This window comes from Mustela erminea, chromosome 9, assembly GCF_009829155.1.
Source record: "Mustela erminea isolate mMusErm1 chromosome 9, mMusErm1.Pri, whole genome shotgun sequence".
NCBI classification, from domain to species: Eukaryota; Metazoa; Chordata; class Mammalia; order Carnivora; family Mustelidae; genus Mustela; species Mustela erminea.
In genome coordinates this window covers 45,713,198-45,728,475 of record NC_045622.1, presented here as the reverse complement: position 1 = coordinate 45,728,475, position 15,278 = coordinate 45,713,198, and the positions used below count along the sequence as shown (strand labels likewise).

General features: G+C 36.0%; 1 protein-coding gene across 4 annotated transcripts in view; it reads right to left on the bottom strand.

Annotated features, from left to right (window-relative positions):
* Window positions 1–15,278, bottom strand: part of DLG2 (discs large MAGUK scaffold protein 2) — a 2,075,147-nt gene that overhangs the window by 1,329,855 nt on the left and 730,014 nt on the right. The gene's annotated exons all lie outside the window — the stretch shown is intronic.

Genomic DNA, 15,278 nt, shown 5'->3' with positions numbered 1-15,278 from the left:
CATGATCCTAGGGTCCTGGGATCAAGCCCCGCATCGGGCCCTCTGCTCAGCAGCGAGCCTACTTCTCCCTCTCTCTCTCTGCCTGCCTCTCTGCCTACTTGTGATCTCTGTCAAATAAATAAATAAAATCTTAAAAAAAAAAAAAAAAGATGCTCTTTAAGGTTTCAATAACTGGTAGTTTCCTTCTTTGTGCTCCAGCAAAGTACAAAAGGTACAAAGTTACCTCTTGGGTGTCAGGCAAATGATTAATTGTACTGGAGAGTGCTCACGTCCTCCAGGACATTGCATTTTGGGGATGCTGATTAGTCATATTTTTATAAGAAGCAGAGTTTGAGTAAGAAAGTCACACTGACAATTCTATCGCAATCTGATATGTGCTTTCTTCCCAGAGGGGATGGAACAGACTTTGTTCTCCTCTCTCTCTGCCCTACCTCCAACTTTTTCCCCCAAGTCCTGAATATACCTGTAAAGACTTGTCAGTATGTTTTTCCGGCTCTGAGTCTAGAATTCTCTCCACCCGCACCACACTGAAGTCATTGACAGGAAAAGCCAATGACAGCCACATCATGCCCAATACAGTTTCACCACAAGCCCACAGGGGCTTTACTGAAGATCTGTCCCAGAGCTGTCTGTCTTTTGCATCTGGGCTACAGACAGAGCTGAGAATGGCAGGACACATGCTGGACTTTGGAAGCCAGCATGCATAGAAGAGTCTAGCCATCCTTGCAAAAACTCAGCACATGTCACACGCTGGGGGGCAGAACAGCCGGCTTGCTGTCTGGAGGTCTCCTCCTGGAATGCTGGTTGCCTAGCAACAAGATCCTGCTTCTCTCCAACTTCAATTCTTAGGCCTTTGGCTTAGTCACTTGTAAAACCCAGACTTTTTCTTACCATTCCTTACCCAGGTTCCCAGAGAATACAGGTGTTTCCAGGCTCTGTATATTGTGAATATTTCAGATGTGTAGTGGCAGTATATGTCGTGGATTTCCTTTTGGCATCCTGGTTGTTGTTCTTAGACATCAGCACCTCCCTGTGCGTTTTAAATATGCCATACTATAAATATACTAAAATAGTATACACTGTTGGTTTCCATTTTGAACATATGTACATATTAAACACTGAAGGTTATACCAGAAAATAAAGTAACAGCAGATTTTTCTTCATGGTAGGAATGTGATATTTTATTATTTGCTTACCTGTCTTTTGAAACTACCTATAAAAATGTGCCTTAATTTTATAATGAGGATAAATATTAACATGTTAAATACTAGGAGTATTACTATCAGTCAACATTTGAAATGTATACAAAGTAATAATAAAGGAAGAAATACATACACACATACACAGGACACCATTTCAACACTATATATGGGAAGGAAAACATCAATGAATAAAAAGAGTGCCATTAAAATAAAAAGAATTCTTTCCCAAACTCTAATTTTAATTTCAGAATAATTAGTCTTAATGAAAAACAACATAATGTTGGCACATTTACAACCATAGGTTTAAAAATGCAGAGGAAAATTACTCTACTATGCCAATAAGGGTCTGGTGGGAAGATTTCAATAGCAAGAAACTAAAATGTTTTATACCCAGAGCTTTCAGTCATTCCTCTGTTCAGACACTCAAAAAACCATGTCCATGTATCCCCTCAGTGCTAGATACTTAGAAGTCAGACTGAAAGAGACTATATAAAGCATCATTTATTACAATATCTGTCTGGGGTTCCTGGGTGGTTCAGTCAGTTAAACGACTGCTTTCACTCAAATCATGATCCCAGGGTCCTGGGAATGAGCCAAGTCAGGCTCCCTACTCACTGGCGAGTCTGCTTCTCCCTCTGCCTCTGCCCCTCCCCACTGCTTGTTCTCTCTCTGGCTCTATCTCAAATAGATAAGATCTTTAAAGAAAATCTATCAAACCAGGTTTTTTGGATATTTCTTATGGATCTTGGAATTCTCTATGATACAGTCCTTAAGATTGTATTTATTTGTATAATCATCTTTTAAATAAGATTTTGGGGATCATCTTAATGATACTATAACTGAGTACTAATACATGACTATGGGGTTTACATTAATGCTTGTGATAATAATTGCATGTACTTATTATTTAACTGTTGTGATTAATGAGTAATGCACTTAAATATAAATGTTTTAGAATAGAAGCCAACCGGTACATGGGATAGTTAGTAATATGAATACTGACAAATGGTTAGAGAAATGAGTCATCTTAGGGTTTGTGGTAAGTTATGGTCATGCCAAACTCAGAAGCTGTCAGGATTGTATCCAAGTTGTGAGTAGAGATTCAGTTTCAGCAAAATGCCATGCCTTCATTTTAAAAGATTTTATTTATTTATTTATTTGACAGACAGAGAGCACAAGTAGGCAGAGAGGCAGGCAGAGAGAGAAGAGGAAGCAGGTTCCCCGAGGAGCAGAGAGCCTGATGCAGGGCTCGATCCCAGGACCCTGAGACCATGACCTGAGCTGAAGGCAGAGGCTTTAACCCACTGAGCCACCCAGGTGCCCCCCATGCCTTCATTTTAAATAAAAGTGTTCATATTCATTTCGTCCATCTAGATGCAACTCTACAGGAGAAGGGGCGTTTTCAGTCTTATTTACCGCTTCATCTCCAGGGCCTTGCTCATAACAACTGTCTGCTAGCCATTGGTAGAATGAATTAAGGAAGGAAGAAAGCATGTGTACTTTATATTTGTTTTCTAATTCTATGTTTGTTTAATAGTTGAATAAAATAAAAATAATAGTTAATAAAAATAGTTTAGGCTGATGTGTTCAAGTAATAGCTCTATAATAAGAATAATACCAAGGACTTATGCAAATTTTCCCCTTTAAAAGAGATCTAAATATTTCAAGGTTTTTACCAGTACTTTAAAACCACAGGGTTAATCCTAACCTCGCCTTTGTCTATAATGTCACTTTCTTGACTCTTCCCCTTCTATTTTTGGTTCCCACCAATTTCAAGGTCAAAATTCCCATGTGTCCTTTGTCACTTCTTTCCTACCGCTGCCAATTCTAGCCCCTTCCCCCATCCACCTTCATAGCCTAAAGTGGAAGAATAAGAAAGAGAAGCCAGAGAATGAAGTAGGTTTCTGGACCTGATAAACACTTCAGTGAAGAAAAGAGACTTTGGAGTCATAAAGACTAGGATCCAAATCCTAAATTCACCATTTATGTGTTACCTTTCAGAACTTGAGCCGGTCAGTTAAGTAGTTTAAATTCCTCTTCTTCTTACTAACCAATGTTCAACTGTTTAGCACAATACCTGGCAATATGTATTCCTTCTTCTGGTCACGTGTTTCTGACCACTTTCTGGTCACATGCTTTAGAAAGCCTCACTCTGGCTCTCCTCCAGCAAAGTCTCCTCCCCATGCCCAATTTGTGGGATTAAGGTCATGTGCCTACCTGAAGCCCAAGCACCACACACCAAGAACTGAACCCTTAATCCCTTGTCCAAACTGTCCTCTTTTTAGACCCTAGCTAGGTCTCTAATCCTTATTCTGTTGGTAGACCAGCCCATTGTTATATGTAGCCCTAAACTCGAGTGAATGTGAAGCTTGTAAGAATGCACTGCCATGTCTATAATCCTAAGCATGAGTCTTGAGCCGGTGCTGGATAAAGCCGATGGCTTGGGGGTAGGTGGGTAAGTTGGGTCTTGGCCCAGGGCCTCAGGTCCATTCTTCCTTTTATTATCCTCTTAAGACTAGGAATTCTGAAGAGTCTGAAAATTCCCTTGACAAGTCTCACTTTGAACCTGGTCTTCCATGTTCATCCTGAAAGATTTTATGTTGAAGTAGGAACATTAAACATATTCATTAACAGTTTCTTAGCTTGATTTAGAACTTGTAAATACTTAGTACATGGTCTCCATGTGTACTTTGCCTCAAGTCCTACAGATATTATGGGTGGAACTGTTGAGGACACAATCACTGTGTGCAAGTAGATGCTATCAGTTATTACCTCACAAGGTGATGGTATAGCCAATAAGCACTTATTGCAAACGATTAGCTTAGAGCACTGCCCTAGGCACATTTGAGCAATACAGAAGAAATAAAAGAAACAGCTTGAGGCTTCTGGGTGCTTATGACCCTACTGGATATTATAAATCATACAAATAAGAAATTTAAAAATAATCTCAGAAGTGTCTAGAATTTTATGAAACCAATTTTCTGTGAGGCTTATAGAACACAGTCTCAATTGAATTATAGTCACTGGGATTCTATAAATCTATGTATGCAATGCCATCCTTTCTTTGCCTGATTAAATTTTCCCATCTTTCAAAGGCTCTCAAGCCTGGCCTCTGGGTAAAGCTTCCTGGCTACTCTTATCCGCCCTCTATGGCTCTTCTCTGAACCCTGGGATAGTCAAGGTCATCAACGAAACTTTGGCTTCTAATTATTCTTTAGCTGTTTCATGTTAATTAGTCTGTGTTCTACAGAGACAGTTTTACTGAGGCAGAAATCTTGTCGTGCATTTCTCTTATATAATTTTCTCTAAATTGCCCCTTCCTTCTAGCTCCCTTTCACATTGTGTGAGAACTGATCAGTGCCTCTGCTATTCTTCCACACAGCTACTGAGGCCTCTTAGAGACTCTAAGCTTCATGCCTTAGCTATGCCAGCTTAGTTCTCCTGTCCTCCTAACAGAAAAGTCAAAAGTCTCCATAGGACGGGACTGTCTCATTCATTCTTGAATATCTCATAAACAGAACAGTGTCTGGCAAATAATGGATACTCAATGAAGAGTACTGTGGAAAACACACAGGTCTTAAAGTCAGAAAGACCAAACTAGATTTGAATATTGCTTCTATTATAAGTTACAGGACTTTGGACAACTTATTTAAACTTTCTCATCCAAAACATTTATACACACACAAACACACACACACACACACACACACATATATGTATATATAAGCATTTTTATATATAATATACATACACACACATATATCAAACTAAAACTATATATATAAATATATATAATTATATAAGGTATAGGTATTATATATTATATAAGGTATAGGTATTATATATTATATAAGGTATATGTATTATAGGAGGTTGGAAAACATAAGAGAAGTAGGAAAGATATAAACCACAGTGATAGTATTTTGCAAAGAAAAAAAGGCAGTTAGCTATTAAACATATGCTAGAGGGCCACAGATATGACTCAAAGCACCTTAGTTTATGACTGGAGAAAGATACAATCAGTGAACTAATTCACAGTGACCTTATTTTTAAAAAGACCAAGAAGATCAAGGCAAACTACTCGGGAGTCAAATGAGGCCACAAAAGTATATCTTTCCTGGGTTCTCATAAAGATAAATATGGTGATAGCACATTACAGTAGACAGAGCAATGACTTCATAGCTTTGTTTCTTTTACCAGATTCACTTTTGGCATCATTCCAAACTATATTTCAATCAAGTAGTTCTGGGGGTTAGTGTGAAGCACCAGTGCTAGACTGAGGCAAGTAAATTTAGATATTCTAGGAGTTCTGCGAGGTTTAAGGCAATCTTTCAAAATTACCGTTTCTCTCAACCAAATTTTAAATAGTTTAAATAATTTTAAATAGTATTGATTAATCTGAAGTTATAATTCAAGATAAATATTTGGAGTTCCTGTGTCAAGTTAAGAGCAAAGTTATGTTTAATGGTCAGCTGAGAATGAGGAGTAACTAATATCTTATGAAATCTGAGAAATCAAGTAGTATATAAAGAACCTGGAAGTACATGTAAGCAGAGCAACTCCCACTTTTTAAATTTTAAACAACTATTAATAATTTTAATGTATTAATATAAACATGGATACATTGTAGACATCCAAATTATTCTTAGTAACTGGGTGATTGTTCAATTAGGAGTGAGCACAAAAAAAAAAGAAAAAAAACACCAATGAAATTGAGAATGAGATTTAGTTCAATTTTCTGTGAAAAGGCTACCTGGAAAGTGAAATATTGACACATCAAATTATTTAAACCATTAGCTTTTATACACATTTTATTCATTTCTATTTTGAATTCAGAAGATAGGATCTATAATATATTGTGCCGTCAGTAAATTATCCAACTTGTATCCAAATTCTACAAGTGTAAGTTCCACCAAAACTGTCCAATCATGGAGGTTAAGATGGAGAATTTAGCTAATCACCTAGATGTTTCTAAATAATTAAATTGTTATTAAAGACTTAGATGCTTAAATAATTTTTCTTTCAAAATTTCCTGTTATGATAGACATGAACATGTTTATCTCTGGAATTTTGTCACCAAGGTGTACACTTTGATGGATATTTGTGGTAAAAGACATCCATTCTCCAGCTCTGATATGCAAAAGGAAGCACACAGCCCTGTTAAGTTCATGAAGTACTCTTATTTTTGCCTCAAAAGCCAGCCTGAAAATAATAAACATATAAGAAGACAGACCTTGGAGAGTCATCGAGAATACAGGAAAAACCTTACTGGCACTAGAACATCTCAATCAGTTCAAGTTCCAAGCCTTCTCTACATTTAGACTTCTTAATTACATAAGTCAATAAGTTTCCTTTATCATTTGAAAAAAATGAAAAAAATAAATTCCTGCTATGATGCCATGTCTTCATTAATAGCAGAAAATCTGGGAAAAATCTAATAAATCTGTGATAGAAGCTGTGACTCATTTAACAAAATATTGAATAATAGATAGTAATTGTATTAATAATACAACCTACATTTATTGACTTTTTGCCTTATGCCTGGCAAAGTTGTAATTTTTATTATAAAATATGCATATAAAAGAGCATGAACACACACATATCCTTTTTTTAAATTATAAAATGAACCTTCATGCACCAATCAGCCAGCTTAAGAAATGTTATCATTATCAGTGTCTCTGAAGCACCCAATGTACCCACACAATTAAATCACCAACACCCCCAGAATATTGTGTTCGTTATTCCTTTGCTTTTCTATTTATTATATATGCATAACCTTAAATAATAGTGTTTAATTTTGCCTGTTTCTGAAATTCATGTAAATAGGATCTTATGATGTATTTTATACTCAATATTGTTATTGAAATTCATCCATGCCCCATATGGGCATTTCATTTATTTTCAACACTGTATAGTATTCCAGTATATAAATAAGCCACAATGTACAGACAGGTAGGCAATTTCCAGTTTCTGCAATTATAAACAATGATGCTACAAGCAATATGGTTAAACATGTTTGTTAAGTCAATAATTATTAAATGACCTTATGCTATTCACTAGAGATGAAATGACCCTAGAGAGAGGATATGAGCTTCTCTCTTACTCTCCAAGGAAAACTTCTTAGAATTTAAGTAATCTTTATATTCTTCTCTTTCATCGTGAGTGTATCCTGATATCTAGAAAACCTGATAATTTTTCCTAAGATCTTCTTAATCAAGTGAATACCATTCTACTGAAAATGCTCATCTTGATATCTTTCTAGTATTTCCAGGAAAGCAGAAAGATTAGATTCTGATGTGATATCCCTCAAAAAATATAAAAGACCACAGAAAAGTTAGATATTAATTTTTAAGGGGAAAAACCCTTCCATTTCAAACACAGCCTTCTCCAAGATTGAGGCTTTGGGAAGCAGGAGTCCAAGGTTTATAACATCATTAAGGTAAACTATTTAAGATAATTCACACTAACCAGATATCTGTGTGAAAAATATTGGGTAAAATGGTTCAGAAATAATTTAGAACACATAGTTTTTACCCACATAAAGGGTAATTCATGGGAAAACACATGAGCACAAATGAAAATGACTGAAGGCTATTTCCAAATTAACCTTACTTATCTATTCTCAAGATGGCAAACTTTAAGGTAAATTTGAAGGTGGATCTTTATAATTCACAAACTCAAATCTTAGCTTGAAAAAAATTTTAAGTTGGCAATATTGGGTTGAAATATTGGTTGCAAAAACAGGACAATAAAAGTAGTCACTACACATAATTAAAACATACTTTTGAACCTGTTTTTACATGACTAACTTTGTTAAAATAAATCTATAGTACTCAAGCACAGAATTGAGAAGGGAGGTAAGTATTGAATCAGCTGGAACAGTGCACTTAATTACTCAAAAGAGCCATTTTTACAATTTTATCTTTGTTTTTTGGCTTTGCTAATTTATTTCCTGAGCTTCAAATATCACATCTACCTAATCTCCAAAGCCTTTATAAACCATGTTCTTTCCTCCAACTAACATCTTATCTTCTTCCCTGTAAATCTCCTGGAAAGAACATTCAATTTCTTCTGCACTAACTTTGTTATACAATTCCATTTCTTCATAGAAAACGATCTCCTGTCCCTACTCTTCCACTGAAAATGCTCTTCAATATTACAAAACTCCTCATTGCCAAATTCAGGATCATTACTTAATTGTTCATCCTTTCCTGGAAATTCTTCACCCGGCTTTCATTCCCAGGTGTAACAAGTTCCCTTCCCTTCCCTGTTCTACTCTGCGTGGCACTCTGACTTCCTAGAAATTTTCTCACTCCACTCCACCTTTTCTTCTAAAAAGTTTTTACCTACCTTCCACGATCCAACTAAAATGTTAGTCTTCTGCAGGATTTTTCCCCTTCAAGGCTCAGACTGAATTTAGTCATTTGGTGTTTTTGTAGCACTTTGTGTATATGTCTATTAAAGCTATGACTCTTGCATCTTAACTATTCATTCATATAACTCTACTCAGCTTTAAAACTCTTTGAAAGCTGTAAATGAATTTTATTTATTTTTTGTATCCCTAGCATTGTTTCAGAAGCTCCGTGGAGGGGACATTAAATGTTTTGTGAATGAGGAACTGAGTGAGTAAAGAGGTATTGAAATGAGGCACTAAAAACGGGTTTTAAACTTAGGCCAACAGAACAAACTAGTAGGTGATCTGATATTAAAAAAAAAAAAAGGATTCAGTGAATAAAACTGATGCTACACTGAATAGAGAAAACATCAAAACCTATGAAAAATGGAAAAATGAATGTGGAATGGTTCTTCAAACACTAAAGCCCATCTAGTACCATGTTTCACCACTCTGATGAAATTACAATAGATCTGAGGAAGGTTTGCTGAAGGCAAAGTTTGATCTGCTATGGCTGACCTAAAGAAAATCTAATTGTGTAGCAAATGTTAAATCTGAGTCACTGCCACAATTATTTCAACAATGTTGCCTCCTAGCTAGCCCACATGACTAAATTAAAAGATAAAGGACTACAATTTTTGCTAATCTCGCTTGTATCTACCAATTACTGGGGCCCAAGGGACTTCACTGTGGAATACTGTTAACATCCAAAGCTACTTAGGACCTTTTTCTTTCATAACCACAGTTCTTCCCACCGCCCCTAGCATCCCCTTCTGCCTTAAAAGAATTTCCAAAATACCAATATTACTGGGTCACAGAAAACATTATATTATGCAAATTTCAGTTTTTAACCAAAGCTACACCATAATCTATTCTAATTCTCCTGGAAATGGTGGTGAGCAAAAGGGAAGCGGAGAGCATTTTCATTGTTCAGAGGTACATTTACACAAAGAAATGACTGTGTGCTACAAGGTAAAGCTGTGCACTAGCTATTTCCTTTAAGCATCGCCTTGGGAAAATATACACTGGACCAGATTTTTCCAATGTTGAAACTGGTCTCTGGAAAGACATAGGCCCTTCTGGAAGCTTCGGTAATAGAGAGAGACCACCAGGGTACCATTTGGTAAACTGCAGCTTCAGTGCACTCAATAGTACCCCAGTGGCCTGAAAGAGTTCACGCAGCATCTACTGGAACAGGACTTCACTTCCTTGGGAATATCCTAAGCTGAGAGAATCTGCCTTAGATCATTAAGAACATTTCCTCTGACCTTTGGCTTCCTACCATGGCTAGGAATAAGAAGTGTTCTGACCTATTTTGTAGAGCTAATAGATTAGGTTAATGATTTGTGCTCTTTATTAGAAGCAATATTGAATATATTTCTGAACCTTTTCTTCTCTGGCAAGGAACACACTCACAGTTCTTTCTCAAATCATTTTAGTGTTCAAAAATGTAGATATGAATTTAAAAATCTAAAATTGCATATAAAGCCTAACTCCAATATCAAAACCACCTCTATTCTCATCAAATAAATTAGGTGATGTATACATTTATTCAACCTACAAATATTCTATTCCTAACTGTGTGCTAACTCTCTAGAATATACCAGTAAGTGAAAGAATGCCTGTCTTCAAGATACTTGTACTCTAGTCTCCACTAGAAAAGATAAGTAACCAGAGAAATGCATTCATCTATAAAATATATTCTTCTCTATACTTTAACAATTTGAAAATGTCCATTAGTCAACTATATTAATGAGATCATAAAGCTCAGTGGTTAAAAATATAAAAACCAATTATAGATATAACACTGTATATATTCACAGTATTAAATTCTGTGGCTATTTTTGTAATAAGAAACAACATTACAATCATGCATAACTAGATCACTGAAGATAAAATGAAATCAATTTAGCTCTTCAATTCACTTTTCACACATTTAAAAATAATCTTCTGTAATAGAAATGAAAATCTATTTCTTGGGAGTTTTCCCCCTTTTTATTATTTATCTGGCTTCCTATCTATACAGGTTATTTCAGATTTTAGAGAATACTTTGTTTTAAACACCTGAGATCAAATTATCATCCTCAGAATTTTTTGTCCTATACAGTACTCATAGTCATTGTGGTTCATTATGAAAATATACTGTAATTCTGTAAGGCTTATGACATCCTTCTGTCCTTTCTTTTCTTCCCTTTCCCCCACCAAATGCTTAGTAAGCCCCTATACAAAACAGCAAATTAAATATGGGATGAATTTTAAGACTTTACCTATTTGAGAGCAAGTGAGCATGAGCGAGGGAAGTAGCAGAGGGACCAGCAGACTCCCCACTAAGCAAGGCACTTAGAGATTGATCCCAGGACCCCAAGATCACAACCCCAGCCAAAGTCAGATGGTTAACCAAGCCACCCGGGTGCCCCATGGGAGACAGAATTTTTGATGTAAAAATGTTTAAAAAAAAAAAAAAAGAATTAAAGTGAAAACTTCCCCTTCCGTGCCATGTTGCCAGCTTAACAGGAAAAAAAGACCCACATCAATAACCACAACAGGTAATTTTATATGATAAATGCTATGGAAAATTACAACAACCTTCAGTGACTGTGACCAGAGGAGGGGTCACAAAGTACCCTTTTCTAATAAACCCAAGAACTCTGAGGGGCACAAACTGGGAAAGATGGAAGGAGGAACTACTGTTTACAATCTTCCTGACAATCAATAGAATGAGAGATGTCCTAGCTAAGTCACCCAGAACCTTTACTAGAGATGATGTTGGTTTTGACACACAGTCAATACCCACTCATGGATTTTCCACATAGTCCTCTTTTTCAAACTCTATAAATGGAGGTCTTTCAAGATTCACTTTAAGTAAGAGTAAATTTATCTTAAACTCAATTACTCTATCAACCAGAATATATTTTAAACTCAACTCTTTCAGGGTCATGGGAGAGTTAACTATTATAATTCCACATTTGGATAGTCCCATAGATTTATAAAGTGTTTTACATCTTAAAATGCTCATGTTGTTATAGGGTCTTTTAATTTACACAGCAGACATTAGCTGTTAGTACTCCCATTTTGCAGATATAGTTAACTGAAGACCATGGAAATGAAGTTCCACATCAGCAAGTATCAAAGTGAAATACAAACATCTCACGTATTCCCATTCAAATTCAATGCTATTTCTAATACACTACAACATAGTTTACTGGGCAAGTATTTCCCTACTTTCAATTTCGAATGAGAAGGAAGGCTAAATATACAATACTAAATAAAAACCATAGGAGTTTTGAAAATATTGGGGGACCTGAATATATAGAGGTGATAATAAAGAATTATTTTATTTTCTTTCAATGACCTTAAAAATATTTTTAATATCACAAATTCAAGCAAAAGCTACATACAAATTTTAAACCAATCTGTTTCATGACAATTTCTTGGGCTTTCTTAGAAGGCAGTTTTGTAAAATTCTTGAATGGAAATCTGGACCCAGGCCTTGTTTTTCCAGTACTCCAGGGGGGATGACTCAGTGGTAACATACTTGCTTACAGTTACTACAAATTCCCAGATGGCAAATCCATGGCTTCAGTTGGAACAAGCAAAACTAAGAACTCTGGCTCTTACTTAGTCTTGACAAAGGCTTCTTTTACCTTACCATTTGAAATGTTTTTATAAAAAATGTTTATAAAAACATTTGCTGGTAGACTTTCACAATGCCTTTGAGGTTAAAATGGCAACTATTCTGTTTCAATCCATCCTTTTTACAGAATTCTTACAGAAGCTGAAATCCATAATCATTGTCATCATCATAATAATCACTTACATCCACAAAACGCATTACCACTCACAAAGTACTTTCATACACACAATCTGATTTCACCGTCACAGCATCTCCCCCCACGATGCTGGTATCCCACAAGGTTCTGTCCATAGCTCTTCAGCTCTTTTCACTTTTCACAGTCTCCCTGGTATATATCAATCACACCTGCAATTTTGAGCACCATCCGAGTGGTGACAATGCCGCAATCTTCACTCTCAGCTTAGTGTTCAGACTGGAAATGTAGACGGACACATGTAGCTGCGAACTGAAAAACTCCCTGGGTTTCATTAGGAAATCATTCCCAACATATGGAAACCGATTCTCTTCTCCAGATTTTGTGTCTGTTTAAATGCTTAAGAATAACAATACCATCATCGATCGGTTAACTAAGCTAGAAATTTCAAAGTCTTGGCTTCTCCTTCTCTAATGATCTCTTTAGTAGGATTCCTCCTTAAGGAATATGTATGGTAAGGGCATAGGGCATAGTTTATGCCCTTAGCATTCTCTTTTCTGACCAATTTAAAAAGCTTCCTAAAGATGTCTCCCCATTTCGTCTGACTGCACATCTCAGCCATCTTTCTTTTTTTTTTTTTTTTTCAATTTATTTATTTTTTTTTAAATTTCCAGCATAACAGTATTCATTATTTTTGCACAACACCCCGTGCTCCATGCAATCCGTGCCCTCTATAATACCCACCACCTGGTACCCCAACCTCCCACCCCCCGTCCCTTCAAAACCCTCAGATTGTTTTTCAGAGTCCATAGTCTCTCATGGTTCACCTCCCCTTCCAATTTCCCCCAACTCCCTTCTCCACTCTAAGTCCCCATGTCCTCCATGCTATTTGTTATGCTCCACAAATAAGTGAAACCATATGATAATTGACTCTCTCTGCTTGAGGGCTGCTGGGGGGAGGGTGTTTGGGAGAAGGGGGTGGGATTATGGACATTGGGGAGGGTATGTGCTTTGGTGAGTGCTGTGAAGTGTGTAAACCTGGTGATTCACAGACCTGTACCCCTGGGGATAGAGTATTATGCCTCCATCAGAAAGGATGAATACCCAACTTTTGTAGCAACATGGACGGGACTGGAAGAGATTATGCTGAGTGAAATAACTCAGCCATCTTTCAATTCTCCTGTCAGAGTCATCTTCCTAAAGACACCAGTCTGGTCAAGACACACCCCTACTTTAAAACTTCAGAAAAATTAAACTGGTGGTGGTATAAAGCATGATGACAAGATAAAGTCCAAACCTCTTATAGAGAATATTACCCAAAGCATACCTAACTCCACCTTTCCCACATTGAAGACGTAAGCAGCAGATACATTTGATATTCCCAAAACAAGATCACAGACTTGCACTATTTTCATGTCTTACGCTCTAATTAACAGAAATCTCCTACCTCCTACTCATCCTTTTAAGATCTAGTTCAAGATTCTCCCCAATTCCCCTAGGCATAGTTACCCACGCATCTCTATTCCCAGAGTTTGCTTACATCATCATGATGGTAAATGTTCATATATTCCGTTAAATCTCCCACTGCAACAGAAACTCATCAGCCAAGAACCTCTCATGCTTCTTCATATACCGGGTATTTGGCAACATAAGTGAATTTAATGAATCAAGTATTATGTGTGTAATATACAGAAATATCTTCACTTCAGAGAAGTATAGAAAAGTCATAATTACACAAGTAAAACTACAGTCAAGTTACAACATTTCATCTCCTTCAAATGTTTTAGTGAGAATCAAGTTTCTGGTGTTAAAAGTAAAATGTATCTATACATTGGAATTTTCATAGAAATCAAAATGAGTAGTCAATACAGACTACATTCCCTTCAGACAAATATTTGCCATAGGTGATAGATAAAAATTAGTATTCTTAATACATAAAGGTTTTTCAGTTGAATAGAAAAAAGTTGTTTTTTTCTCGATAATATGAAAGGTAATTCATGTAAGAAGAAATACAAGTCACTATTAGTCCATAACATAACACTATTCAGAAATGTAAGAAATGAACCAACACTGGAATAAAATTTTTAACCAAACCAACAAATATTATAAAAGAAGATGATAATCAATCATTCTTTAGAACTGGTACTGTCATGTACCCTTAAGGAAAATATAAAACCAATAAAACCTTCCTGGCAGAATAACTGTACAATAGATACACAAAATCTTAACATGTAAAACCCTTTCCTCCTGTACATAATAGTGCAAAAACCTGGATCTGTATCCCACCCACTGTGTAAAGAAGTCAAATGTCATTTAAAGTATTATTAGCCTTAGGAACATACTATGTGTTTTAATTTTTTAGCAACAAACAATATTTCTTTCTTCTCTTTTTTCACCTTTATCTTGAACTAATACTAATTTCATATTTGTTTTTGAGGGTTTTTGTTTTGGGGTTTTGTTTTGTTTTGTTTTTTTGTTTTGTTTTGTTTTGTTTTGTTTTTTGCATCCCTGAGAAATTAACTTACGCCACATAGATACGTAGGGCAGGGAGACGCGGTGGTGAAAGGAAAAACACCTGAACACCTGGTAATCTCACCCATCTGTTGCCCGTTACACACAGCAAGAGCAACACACACACAGAGCCAAGGGGTGGCAATTATTAGTGTGCTCCAGGTCAGAGAGGGAGAGATGATGGATATAATATCAAACAAAAATATATTATCTGGGACAGGAGACATGATAATTTGGAGAAAATAAACTGACAGCTTATAAAAAATGTTTGCCTCCTTCAGTCATTTATCATGCCCATAACTCCTTACAACTGAAATATGAAATGTTAAACAGAGAATAGCTATGTTGGGTTTTATATTCCTTGTATACTCTGTATATTAAATTATCATATGCAGTTCTTAAAAT